Consider the following 14,048-nt stretch of genomic DNA (forward strand, 5'->3'; position numbering starts at 1 on the left):
TTCGTGGAGCTCGTGGAGAGTCCCAATTTTTAAAGTTCTAATATGTAGTCCCTTGTTAGAAGGGAAGATGTTGGTAAGATCTGTTTATCTTGGCACCAAGTGCTGAATTGTTTCCACTTATGGATATATATCTTTCTCGTATTCTTTCTATGACTGTTCAGTAATATGTCTTTTACTTCCTCCAAACAGGCCGTCTCGACAACCATCTCGAAGAACCTGCACAAGGTAAGTAACCTCTTCCTCACTCAAGTTGGGGAAGACAATCCCCTATACCAAAACCCAAATTCTATTAACATTTTGATTACATTGGAGACATTAATAACTCAAAGCAGGTAATTAGGTATCAGGATTTTGAATTGTGGGCATGGGCCAATTTAGTGTTATCTTTGTCACCGGGGAGATTTTCAAAGGCCCAAATGGCAGTTAGGAACCCAACTTCCACTAAAAGACAATAGAATTAGATGCTTCAACTGCCCTTTGTGTCTTTGAAAATCTTCCCCTAAATTTGTAAGTATGGTCACAATAGTCCCTTCTGGGTTTATAATGTATGAATCTGAAACCTTCCCACCATGGGAGTTAAGCTCATTTTAGGCTCATAGATTGGTTATGCTGAGATCCACTTCATTTACTTACTGATGGGATTTATTTTCCTTGTTTCATGCTGAAAGAAAAGTTAAAACGTGCTGTGCTAGTTCATGGGTAACTGTTGTTGGTTTGACTTGCTTGGTTTTTTGGGGTTTGCTTTTTGTGTATATTAGTTATGACAAGTCACATAGTTTGAGAAGTCAAATTGTTGTAATATTATTTATTCTGTCTGTTATTACTTGGAACCACTTAAATCCTACTTTTTGTATTTAATAAAATCACTTTTTACTTATTAATTAACCCATACGTGCATATCTCTCTACTAGTGTTATAGAGTATGAGTTTATCCTGTACAAGCTTTATACAGGATAAAACAGATTTATTTGGGGTTTGGACCCCATTGGGAGCTGGGTACCTGAGTGTTGGAAACAGGAACACTTCTTAAGCTGTTTTCAGTTAAGCCTGCAGCTTTTAGGGGATGTGTTCAGACCTGGGTCTGTGTTTGCAGCAGGAAAGCGTATCTGGCTCAAACAAGGCAAGGTTCTGGAGTCCCAAGCTGGCAGGGAAAACGGGCTCAGAGGTAGTCTCAACACATCAGATGGCAGTCCCAAGGTGGTCTCTGTGATCCAACCTATCACAATGTTGAACAGCACTGATCCCAGTACAGACCGCTGGAGGACACCACTATTTATCTCCCTCCATTCTGAAAATTGACCATTTATTCCTACCCTTTGTTTCTTATCTTTTAACTGGAGTGCCTGGCAATGCTTTCAGGATCATCTAACGATCCTTAATTTAATTTAATGACAAGCCTTTTGTTATCTTAATCACCCTGCCTGTGTTTATAAACAAACTCCCTGCCCCAAGGGCAGAAGCTGTTAGCAGCACAGAATTTATCATATTCCACACTCAAGCTCTATCTGGGGCTAGGGCAGGCCTGATGATCAGACTTCAGTAACAAAACTCAGGGGGGCCAGGAACCACTATAGCTTATGTGTACTGAGCACCCCCTATTTTTTCTGTGGGTGCTTGAGCCCTGGAGCACCCACGGAGTCAGTGCCTATGTGCATAAATGACCTATTTATTCATAGTGGATTTTGATTGTAAACTCCTTAGGGCAGAGACTGTCTTTTTGTTACCTGTTTGTACAATGCCTAGCACAATGGGGCCCTGGCCTATGACTGGGGTCTCCAAACACTTGTGCAATACAAGTGATAAATAATAAGACAACCAGAACCTAGCATGCTGTGGTGTCTCTATTAAAGCTCAGTTCTCTTAATGAGTTAAATATTCTGGCCAGACTGAATATTTAGAAGTTTGAAATATTTCCAGACCACACCTTTCAGGAAGGAATTCTTTACTGTGAGGAATAAGCATCAATTCTGGAGGGTGGTACATGATAGCCCAGGAAAGCTCTGGTACCTTCTCCTAAAAGAAGAGAGAAAAAAAGAAGGATCAGGGATGCAAAATATCATACCGCTGTCTCTGTTATGGAAAATTGCTGTAGTATTTAGAATGAATGGTGACCTCTCTATAAAAAGTTGAATCCCACCTGTACAAATCAATAGAAGGGATACAATTCTCCAATAAAAAATCTACTAGACAGTACAAAATTCTATAGAAAGGCTATAACTTTCTATTAAATTATGGTTTTAGAATATTTTCTATCCTTTCATCCCTGTTGAAATCCATGGGGCTATTCCATAAGAATCCTACAACTTTCCAGAAAAGGAAGGGGAAAAAATCTGATTATTCATGCAAATTATAACCTGCAATACTAAATGAAAAGTTTCTAGAAAATAAATAACTAGAGTGAAAGATGACTTTTGATGTTACATGAATGCATGTATAGTCAGATCAGATCTTCAAATTTGTTTGGAAAAACTGGATACTGGCAGAATCTCGGAGAAATCAAGAAATAGAACCACAATGACTTTGTTGTGATGGACCAAATGGGGAAAGATTGTGGCAACATCAGGAGTAACTGATGGAAGTGAAGGACTAATCTCTCCGTTCATTCTGTATAGAGATTTTATAACAGTTGACTTTGCATTTCTAGCTGAAGGCATTTGTACATGTGATAGACTGACTGTTCTATTGAAATCAACTGTGTTGCCTTATGATATAAAACAAAAAAGACTGGAGTGTTCTTACTGTTTTATATTAATGGAAAGTTAAGTTTCAGGTCAGTTCTAGAAGGAAGTAGATGAAGCAGCGTTAATTAGGAGAAAATAGTAAGATAAAATGAGCGCACTCAGAGCCTGGTAAATACAATTTAAAAGCATGTAGTTGCTATGTCAGAGTCAGAGAATGTGGTTAGATAAGCCCAGGCACTGTTGCAAGTAGGTTGATCAAACACATTCAAATATACAGAGAAAAAAATCCATTTAGAACCAAAATTGAGTGCAGCTAGGCTCTCCTCTTTCATATTCTGCCTCAAGACCTGCCTTTGCCACAATCCTGCTAAGCTAACTAAAGAGGGCTAGGGTGAGAGACAGATAGGATACTAAATAACTTAAAATATTTACGTATTACAAAGTGCACTCCACAACTGAATGCAGTAGGTCTTTGTCTGGGCAGCAAGAAGAAAGGGATTGTGGACCCCATAAGGGTTCCTGCTTCCTTGAGTTATGAGGGAAAGGCAAAAGAGGTAAGCAGAGTAATAGGGAGCCAGAAGCCCAGCTCAGGTGTGGGCACTGACCTGTCAGGCATGCAGTCGGGGCAGGATATTTATACCCTCCAGATGTAATCCTCTTCGATCATGTGGGTAAAGTCAATGGCAAAACTTCCACTAACTTCCATGGGGCCAGGGTTTCACACCATGTCTTAATTTATATTTGTGCAGCATTTAACACAACATCCCAACTGGGGCCTTTGAGTGCTTCTGCAATATGAGCCTCATCCAACTGCCAAGGAAGTCATTAGAAGTCATTCCATTGACTTTAATGGGAGCTGGATCAGGGCCCATACATATTTAATAAGAAGAAAATAACTTTCTTATTATTAAATAACCAGGGCCTAACCTTGTGATAATATAGAAAAAACACATTTTCTGGGGTTTATTAAAACTCTTGCATAGTCTCCCAAGGGATGTGCAGTAAACTAGCTTGATTTTTTTTTAAAATAAACTGAACCAAGTACTATAGTGAACAATCTGTATTGGCTAGGGATTGCCTGGATCACATAGATGTTTTCTACTTTTGTGATTTTTAGAGTTGTTGTGGCAACCGTGGGGTTGTTGTTGTTTTTTAAATCTAGGCATGATTTAAACAGGCATGTCTTTTTGACCATATAAAAACTAATCATAGTCATAGCTTGAATTATTTATAAAAGCTTCTTAATTAGAGGTACAATGAAGAGTGATTGTCCTGAATGTTTTGTCTTTCTGAACTGGACAAGTTTTGTACTCTGAGTGTTCATGGGAAAAGAAAATTACATTAGTATGTCACAATTAATTTGTCTGCAACGTAACAGGAACTTCAGAATGGTCATCACTGTTACAAAGTGACATCAGTTAAAATCTGCGCTAACATGCTTCAAGAGTGTTCTAGCCTTAAGGCTAAGATTTGTCATCATTTCTCATGGAATTAATGATTCCCAGTTACTAAAAACTGGTATGATACTAATGTAAATTCCAATACTCTGGAAGGAAAGGTTGCACCAATCCTGTTTGCTGCATTCTCAAAGCAAAATCAGACAAGTGGCAGACAAGAGTTGCCTATTAAAAATGTGTGTACTATAGACTAATAAAAATAGCATGCTGATCTGGGAATTATTTTTGGCATAGTATTCTGTATTTTCAGGAGAGAATATAAAAAGAGTAACACCAGAAATAATCTGCCAACTTCCTTCTCAGAGAAGCCGACTCATTGTGGAAAATGTTTCAGGAAAATAACTCAAGAAATGGTGGATGAATTTTGTAAATATTGATACAGATTGCACTACCATGAATAGAAGTTGGACAGAGGAAAGAATTCTAAGAAATATTGTTTCCAAAGTATATCAGGATCTTATTATTAATCATGTTAGTTTGTTATTTTTTAAATAAATAAATGAAACTTTGACATTATTATTAGTATTCTTCCCATCTGAACTGTGAACAGAAATAGCAACTTATTAAGCAACACTTTAGCCTTCTCCTATGGTCACTCTACTTCTTTCGTTTGTTTCAAACCCATATTTAACTGTGAAATTAACTTTTTCAAATTTTAAAGAAAGTTAGTACAGGCTTTAAAAATTATATTAAATATGCCCAGTATTTAGAGATGAAAAGTACCTGTTAGATACTTGAATTCATCCCTCTGATTGGCAGAATACATTCCTTCATGTAGCAATCTAGCAATCCCACAAGGAATGATCATGTATTAAATTGATACTACCCTGGCTAGTAGCTTAACAGGCAGTACATATAACACATCCTTAAATAATGATGGAATAACTAATAAAAACTGGGCGCAAATGCTAAGCGACCATTAGAAGTTATTCTGGAGACTGGAGGAGTCAATTATTGTAACCAGTTGAGTCTCATCAGTAGCAGAAACAACATGCTAATATGGTATGTGTCCTCTAGATTTTCTTGACTACATCATGTCCTATCTGAAGAAGCTCAATACCTGTCATAACTTGAAAGCTTTTCAATTAATCCTCCCCAATTTGCTTGCCTTTATTCAGTCTGTCATCTCTTTGCTGGACCATGGTATCACTTGTATCCTCATGTGCTTGAAGTTGCCTTCATATTGGCTACTTGGGCCTCCAGGCAGAATTAAATGTTTCAAAATTAATGTGGGATACTTCAGTCATCCAGCCAAAGCAAAGTGTAAACATTAGCAGCATTTGTGATCTGGTGTGGATGTGACAGGGATCACAGGGCAGGTTATTAAAGAGGGGAGGGATAGCTCAGTGGTTTGAGCATTGGCCTTGCTAAACTCAGAGTTGGGAATTCAATCCTTGAGGGGGCCATTTAGGGATCTGGGGTAAAAATCTGTCTGGGGATTAGTCCTGCTGTGAGCAGAGGGTTGGACTAGATGAGGTCCCTTCTAGCCCTGATATTCTATGATTCTATGAAAGAAGTCAGAATGGAAAGAAAACTTTTACAATATTTTTTGTATGATAGCTCTGAACAGCATTAGCAATGACAGCAGTTGGGGAATGTAAGTAACTCATGAGTATGGGTTATAGTGACCCCTCTCTGTGTCAAAATCCACGTATAAGATATGAGCTGTTATACTCCCTAGCTGCAGTGCATTGACTCTTTAGCTTCAGCTGTAGCAGCTCATATTTGCTGCTCCGGATACTCCCAGTTCAATCTCCAATGTGTCAACCAAGAGGACAGCTATCATTGTGGCACCTGGAAGTATATACATGCCTAGCTTATAAGAACCATATCATTTGGCTTTTCCTGTTTCCTATTTGGTTATTGATTGATGAGACCATGAAGTGGATTGGCAAACTACAGCTTATTTGAATGTTTAAGATGTTTGGGAATCAGGAGAACTGAGTTACAGTCCTGACTGCCAATTTGTCACTTTGAGCAAATTTCTCTTAGCTTACTGTCCTTATTTGTTAAATGGAGCTAATGATATTTTCCCACCTTTGTAAAGTGTTTATAGATCCTTGAGACAAGATTATTAATATTTATGCAATTTATTTTATCATTGTTAAAACCTGACAAAATGTTAGGTTACACTTTCACACCAGATGGCAATATTGTTCATTACTCTCTTTTCCTGAACACATGTTTCGCCTGTCATTGTTAGAAGCATTTCTGCTAGCGCAGTGGGCAGGTCACTCCCAATGCTGTTATACGCTGTTTGTTTAATCAGTGATATCCCTGTGCAGTTCGGAACATGGTGCAAAGGCAATTGCCATGTGCAGATGCTGTCATTTGTGTCAGGAACACAGAAGAAGCTATATCTGACTGCTTTAGTATAGGTTTATTTTAGCACTTTATCCAGACAGAGTTATGCACGCTATATAGATTTCATACTTCCAGTATATTAGAAAACTTGTTTGTCAACTGTAGTAAGTTTCATGGTGATGGAGGAGTAACAAGACAAAGTGCCAAACCATATGAAAATCAAATTGCCATACCTTTCACAGGGGGCCTGTAAGCCACGAGTGCTCAAGGTCCTTTCATGAACTTAATCCAACTGTCCTCAAACTGTGGAATTTGAATGCCAGAGGCTCTATTCAGGATGAATGAACATGTCTGTGCTTTATTTCCATTAACGCACGGAACTCCTTTTAAGTAACAGTAAGGTTGTGACAAACGTTTCCACACTCTTTTTTTAAAAAGACAACTGTCAAGGTATTTCTCATAATTCTTAAAGCATTTTTTTTTATTTCTTTGTTGCTTATAAAAGCCCGTTGGGTATTTGAAATTCTTTTTCTTTGGAAAAGAAAACTGCAGTGTAATAAAAGTGATTCTAACTCCTGCAAACGACTCGTATATATTTTAAAATATTTTAAATATAATAAAGAATAATTAACCACCAGACATGAAGATGTTGTCTGGACAATCTGATGACCTAGTTTTAGACACAGTTAATGCGACTCAGCATTTGACTACTAGTGAACAGCAGAAACTTTCTAAACTGTTGCAAGGTGAATTCTGTTATCTTTGTCAACTTGGAGTGTTATATAATGTTTTAATAAGTCTGTATATGTTGTATTTGTCAGCATACTGGGGCCATGGCTGCTCAGATCTTCACATTGACAGCAGGACTCTACATTTCTAGACCCTGTGATTTTGGATCTATCCCTGAATTAATCATGAGATCAGAGTGGTTGTTGTGTGTGGTATTGCAACAACCATCTTGTCCTAGGCAAACATTTGCTACAATATTATCTTATATATTCCCTTTGGGATATAAAATAGTATTTTTTTCAAAATCATGTACAGTAAAAACCCTCCATTTACCCACCGCCCTCAGTGTGGTCTAGGGGAATTCTTTGGTAGCTATGATGTCAGTATATGATAGGGGTCAGTATATGATCATACAGTCATAGGGATTGCATGGTCATACAGAGTCTATCAAGACTGTTAGTCTGGATTTCAAGGGACATGTACTGAATACAAGCAAGGTAAGTTAAATAATTTATGTGCAGAGTGTTCACATTACCCTTGCTATTTGGGACATTCAGTTCATAAAACCACATTTAGTTGTTTAAAAATAAAGTGTAGGTCACCTTTGTTTCACTTGTAAGAAATGAGATGATTTTTTTCATTTTGACATGGTTAGTATTGAGAAACAAAGACAGATATCTATATGGTTTACTCATAGCCCCTAGAACAGACAGAATAATAATATAACATATGTCATATAAAATGAATGTGGGGCTTCTAATTGCAGCTCTATATCAAAAGGACAAAAATATGATGACTTGTTCTCCTTGGAATAGTGTCTCTAAGTACTTGTTGTGCTCTCTACATCTGTTACATGATAGGTTGTTAATGATGTGTGTGTTCATTAGAGGTAAAGTGCCTCCCGTGTGTTGTACTTCTCAAATGTGCCTTCTGAAATCCCTACTGATATATTAGTGGTATATTTCTCCAGACTGGGTCCACTTCAAGGTCCAAATACTGATTAGTTGCTGTGTTTCTCTGAATCAGCTTTCTGCCGTTGGAGACCATTATCCATTTCTCCAGGAGTCATGTAAGAATGTTCTTTCAACTATTTGATCCTTTGTGTTATCTATGCCAGTGATGGTCAGACCAAGTCATTTCCGATATAGGTTATTAAATGTTGCCAAATACCACTTTTCTTAGTCAGGGATATCAGTCTACTAGAGTTGCCCTGACAAAATGGTCCTTACGCATGTGAAATATTTAAGTGGTACATTTGTATTTGTAGCTCAGCTCAGTCTCTGTCAATTTTTATAGGATCCTGATTCAACTGCAATGGGATGAATTTGCATCTTCTTTGGAAATTAATTGGGTGTAAAATCTTAGTGTGCTATCTACACTTGTGCTTCAACTCTGACATCCTTTACAATCTAGCTTCAGCCCTTTCTACTTCATTGAAATAGCCCTCTCCAAAGCCATAGGTGATCTATTCTTAGCTAAATCAAGGGAGCACTTCAATTATTTAATTCTTTTTGATTTGCCTGCTGCCTTTGATCACCATGATCATGATTATTTCTACCTTGTGCCTGGACTCTACTAGTTTTCCTCACGACTTGCTGGCCACTTCTTCAAAGTCTGCTGTGGCAGTTGCTTATTATTTCCTCTCCCACTATCCTGCAACTACCCAGTGATTCTGCAATTATTGTCTCATAAGTTTAACTTCTGTCCCTAGTAAAACAGTGGAACAAATATTGAGAGGAAAAAATTAGCTAAACATCTCTAGGATAGTGAGTAATAAGCAACACTGGTTTGCAAAGAATGTGTTTTGCTAGAAAATGAAGGATTTTGACAATTACAAAATTAATGGAGAAATAATTCATATAATTGAATTTGAATAAAACATAGAATAAAAGATATCATGAAATCATACTCGAAACATTAATTCAGATCAGTAGGAACACTCAAGCTGAAAACTGGCTGAAGGATTGTAAACTAATAGTAATAATGTTAAACAGCAATGTATCAAGATGGGGAAAGGTATCTAGGGATCTGTGTTGTTTCAGTCATAGTTAAAATCTTCATCAAGAGTTCACAGAAGAACTACAGGGATTGATTTTATGATGCAAGTTTACAAGAGCAAGAGTTTACAAGAGCAAGATAAATTTGCTTGACTAAGCAAAAAGAAAGGGGTATATAATAACTGTAATTGTCTGCTGCTTGTAAAGACCAATGGTGAAATCCTGAAGTTTTGTCATAGATTTCATTTGGGCCGGGATTTCACCCAAGGAGAGAGAAGAGGTTTTTGCGTTAGTATAAGGGATTTAACTAAGACTAATTAAAGAGAAAATGTAGGCTAAATATTAAGGAAAATTCCAGTTGGGTTATGCAATAGCCTCCCTAGGGAAATAGTCATAAACCTGTCACCTGAAACATTAAAATGTAGTCTGGACAGAATACTAGAAAATGTATGTTTTGGGATGGTCCTGCACTGGGAGATCAGGAGGCTGATTAGAGATCTATTAGGTCTAGTCCTTCTCTAACATCAGTGATTCAATAGGATCGTTGTGTCAAAATGCCAGGCTTTTGGTGTGTCACAGGCCCTTGAAAATCCAGCCACTCCAGCATGTTTATTATTGTATTACAAGTTGTACCATCTATGGTATACACCAAGAAACAAATGATACATTTCTGTTTGCTTAAGTAAAAAGACAAATAAACTTTTCACTCTCATAAGAAATTAATGACTACCACTAGGGTTGCTTAAAAGGAATCGCTGAAGTGTGGTTGTCCCTGTTGTGGCACTGTCACTGTTCATGCAATGTCACAGATTAAAACAGACATTGAGCAAGGCTTATCCTGTAGTTGGCTACAAACTGTTATTTGGCCTGCTGAACTGGAAGCCCAGGTTTCCCTGATAATCCTGCTGGCTCTCTTGCCTCCATTATGTCTCTCAATAAAGAGTAATGCAGAGGAGCAAGTTACATGCTTTGGCTGCCTGCTGGTCCTTAGGAGGAGGTTACAGGGGGCAATCTATCTAAACTGAGCAAACTGGAGAGACAGGTAGGAGACTGCATCTTTGGATGGGAGAGGACAAGTGGAAATTGGTCGTGGTGGAGGAGACAGGAAGGACCAGGTGGTGGACAACAAGACAGACAATGGAACTGGAAAAAGCTAGATGGGAGAGAGAGCAGGACTGAGAAAGGAGAAAAGAAAACAATGTAGGTTAAAATAAGGGAAGAATGGCCTTGTTTGCTCAGGAGTTAGGAGACCTGCATTCTGTTCTCAGCTGACAGATTTGCTATGTGACTTTAGGCAAATCACATAATCTTTTTCTGCACCGATTTCCATATCTGAAAATAGGGATTTTAAATTTTCCCTGTCTCACAAGTAAGAGAATGTCCCTTAAGTACCTTGGGTAGAAGGTGTTTGTGATGCTTCTTGGGGCACCTAGGGCTGTGAGTCACCTTGTTACTACCTGCCTCTAGCATGAGGGAGACTTGCATGTGCTTAACTGGGTGTTAGCTCGCGAACACAACTAGCCTGTCATACACTCAAGCACTCTCCTTTGGGACTGTTTTTGCTGTGCAGATTGACAATAGTGGCACCTCTGCCCATGAGTTTTTTTTTTTAAAGAATCCCCCATGTGGTATCCAGCCCCTGATCACTGGCTCCTAGAGAAATTCCAGATCCTCTATTCTCAAAGGAACAGAGCATCACAGTTTACCAGCTCTACCTTAGACCACCGCTCCTCTGTTACTTGAGTTCAATTACAGCACTTGAGTTCAATTACAAACAAAAGGAAATGTATTTAAGAAAGAATAAAAATATTCAAATAAAAAGTAGTGTAAGAGATGGGAACAAATAGTTACATCTAAAACAAAATCATAACATGCATTCTAGAGCCTAAACTTAAATAACATATAATCCTCCTGCCTAAAGAAGTTTATCGCACCCAACATTCTTTCCAGCATTTTCAACCAAGCCTGGCTGAAATTCCTTTTTCATGAAGCAAATGTGCTATCAGTTTACTTCCTAGGTGAAGGCTGAAGGTGTACTTCTGTACCCCTTAGTTATACCCCCAAAATTTCATTGTCCTTACATGTAAACAGGGCACTTCCCTGCTGGGTCACTTCTTCCTGTAAATTTTCTCTCTTTGAAGATTTCACAATCCTTTTTTAACATTTGGCTCAGACTGTATATGGATGCCCATAGTGAACCATACAATACATAATTTACATATAAACAGACAAATGGATAATTATTTCTTGCATGAAAGAAAACCTGCTTTTCACTTTTCTGATGACCAGTCCCTGGTCACAGATCTTAAGAACATATTTTTCAATGTATACATGTAACTCCTTACACAATGTCTGTACATACATTTTGAAATAATTATGATGACCAGTGTGACACAGCCTTTCATTAGAGACCTTACATGACATCCTTTGGGTGAACCCAGGGGATCCCCATACCCTTCACCCTCTGCTAATTGGCATCCAGAGGATCCTTGGTGTCAGTGTTATGTAACTCAAAAGTATTATAACTAACTAATTGGTTATTATTAGATAGGGGGAGAAATACTGAACCAGAGGGTGCTTGCTCTCTTGATTCAATCCTGCACAAAATATCACTTAAGAAGCTGCAAAAGTACCTAGTTAAATAGATATATAACATGCACAGATGCCAAGTTCTAGGTAAGTCCTACACCACGGAAGTCAATGAGAGTATTGCAGGATTGGACCCCGCATCTTCAGAGATCTGCTTTAGGAAGAAAGAGAATATATTTTAAATTAGTCCAATGGACTGTTCTGTAGGCTAAGAAAAGGGTTGAAAAGGGTTTCCACATAAAAATCAAATACTTCTGTAAAATGAGTAGCAAGAAAATAAAAGTTAAAGTGAGGCAAAGCAAAACCTCCCTTTTCTTTTCTTCGCTGAAGCCAAATAATACCAGCTTGTGAATAACTATTATTCCATGCAAATTTTTGTCAGAATTTAAAAAAAGGAAAGTGGTATCATTATAGGCAAAACCTGTAATAAATAATTGAATCTTGCTAGAACATTCATTTCAATAACATTTGTTCTGTCTCCCCATGAAAGGCATAGTGATTTCCAGTGAGCTAATTCTTCTGAAACTTTCTTCAGAAGTGGACTATAATTCAAAGAGAATAAGTCTGCATGGTTCTTTGATATTTTAACCCCTATGTAACTAGCTGTACTAGAAGTCTGTTTGAAATCAAAGCTAGCTTTAAGAGAACTCCAGGGAGAGCATAGGGAACAGTGCTTCTGCTTTTTCAAACTTGGTTTTGAACCCAGAAATTCCTTACACATTTTGAAAATATTATTGGATTAGAAACAACTAATACATATTGTCATCATATTGTGCAATCATATACACCATGCAACCAATTCTTAAACTTATGACAGCCGTACTCGCTCTACTAAATTGTGTTAAAGGTTCCAGTCATATACTATATTGCTCAGTGCTAAAGGGCAACTCCTTTACCTCAAAAAAAAAAAAATAGATTCCAGGATGTTAAACTAATTTTGGCTTTGGGAGATGCATTCCTAGCTTCAATATACCTCACTTAATTATGGCCAAAGACCATTCTTTAAGCATGGACAAACAAAAACAACCACTCCACTCCTTCAGATGCTTTTTCTTCATTAAGAAACCAAACAACTAAGGAGGACTTGTTTAACCCAACAGAATGGATAATATTAACATACTTGAGTAAATTATCAGCCATTACATTTTTTTTCTTAAAAAGATTTATTTAGACCATACAATTAAATTTTTATGCCTGATACCAAGTATATAAGCAAGTGTACATGAATTTAGGAGAACCCACAAAGTTCCTCCTATATATTTTTCTTGAGAATAAGCAAGATTGTCTCATTCATATATCAGGCAATTTCCGATTGACTAATTAAAGATTTTAGTCAAGAAGAGGGCTTTAACTGAGGTAAATAATTTTATAGCGTTATGTTACTTATGGAGATTGTTTTGATTATCCAGGATCAGAGAATGATAAAACAGGAGAGAGCTGCAGAATTTTTTTAATATTCATGTCACTTAAGGAACTTTGAAATATACAGCTCCGATAAAAAGAGGAGTGAAGCAGTAGACATGATTAAGGGTACAATTTAGTCACAGAGGTCATGGAAGTCACGGAATCTGTGACTTCAGCTTGTGGTGGTTGGGAGCTGTAGGGTCTCCCGCCACCTGCAGGGGCAGGGAGCTGCCAGGTACTCTGGCCTCTGGTGGCCCCCGGAGCTCCAAGCTGCCATGGGTGGTGGGGCACCTTGCAGCTCCCGGGTGGCAGGGTACCCCTGAGCTCCCGGCTGCCGTGGGCAGTTGGGACCCCCATAGCTGCCGGGGGGGGGGATCCCCGCAGCTCCCGGCTGCCGCAGGTGGAGGGAACCCCTAAGCTTGCAGGTGGTGGTGGCGGGCACCCCCAGGCTCCCAGCCACTGCAGGCCCCCGAAGCTGTAGGTGGCAGGGGTATCCCACAGCTCCTGGCCCCTGCAGGCCTCGGGGGAACCTCCGAGCTCCTGGCTGCCATGGGCCCCTGGAGCTGCAGGTGGCGGGGGTACCCACATCCCCCAGCAGCTGTAGGTGGTTCCTAGCAGCCGACAAGCTTCCCCGCTTTAGGCAGTGTGGGGACCTGCAGATGTCACCCCCATTTTGTCACGGATAGTTTTAGTAAAAGTCAGGGACAGGTCATGGCTTCTGTGAATTTTTCTTTTTTGCCCGTTACCTGTCTGTGACTTTTACTAGAAATATCCATGACAAAGTTTAACCTTAGACATGATTTATCTTTGTTTTAGCAAAGCTTTTGGCTCAGTCCCATTTGACACTCTGATAAGCAAACTAACGAAATGTGCTCCAGATGAAATTA

General features: G+C 38.6%; 1 pseudogene; it reads right to left on the reverse strand.

Moving 5' to 3' along the window:
- Positions 1 to 3,387, reverse strand: part of LOC135895730 (uncharacterized) — a 30,354-nt pseudogene extending 26,967 nt beyond the window's left edge.
- Positions 3,388 to 14,048: the final 10,661 nt, after the last annotated feature.

The sequence above is a fragment of the Emys orbicularis genome, chromosome 1, assembly GCF_028017835.1.
Source record: "Emys orbicularis isolate rEmyOrb1 chromosome 1, rEmyOrb1.hap1, whole genome shotgun sequence".
Lineage (NCBI taxonomy): Eukaryota > Metazoa > Chordata > Testudines > Emydidae > Emys > Emys orbicularis.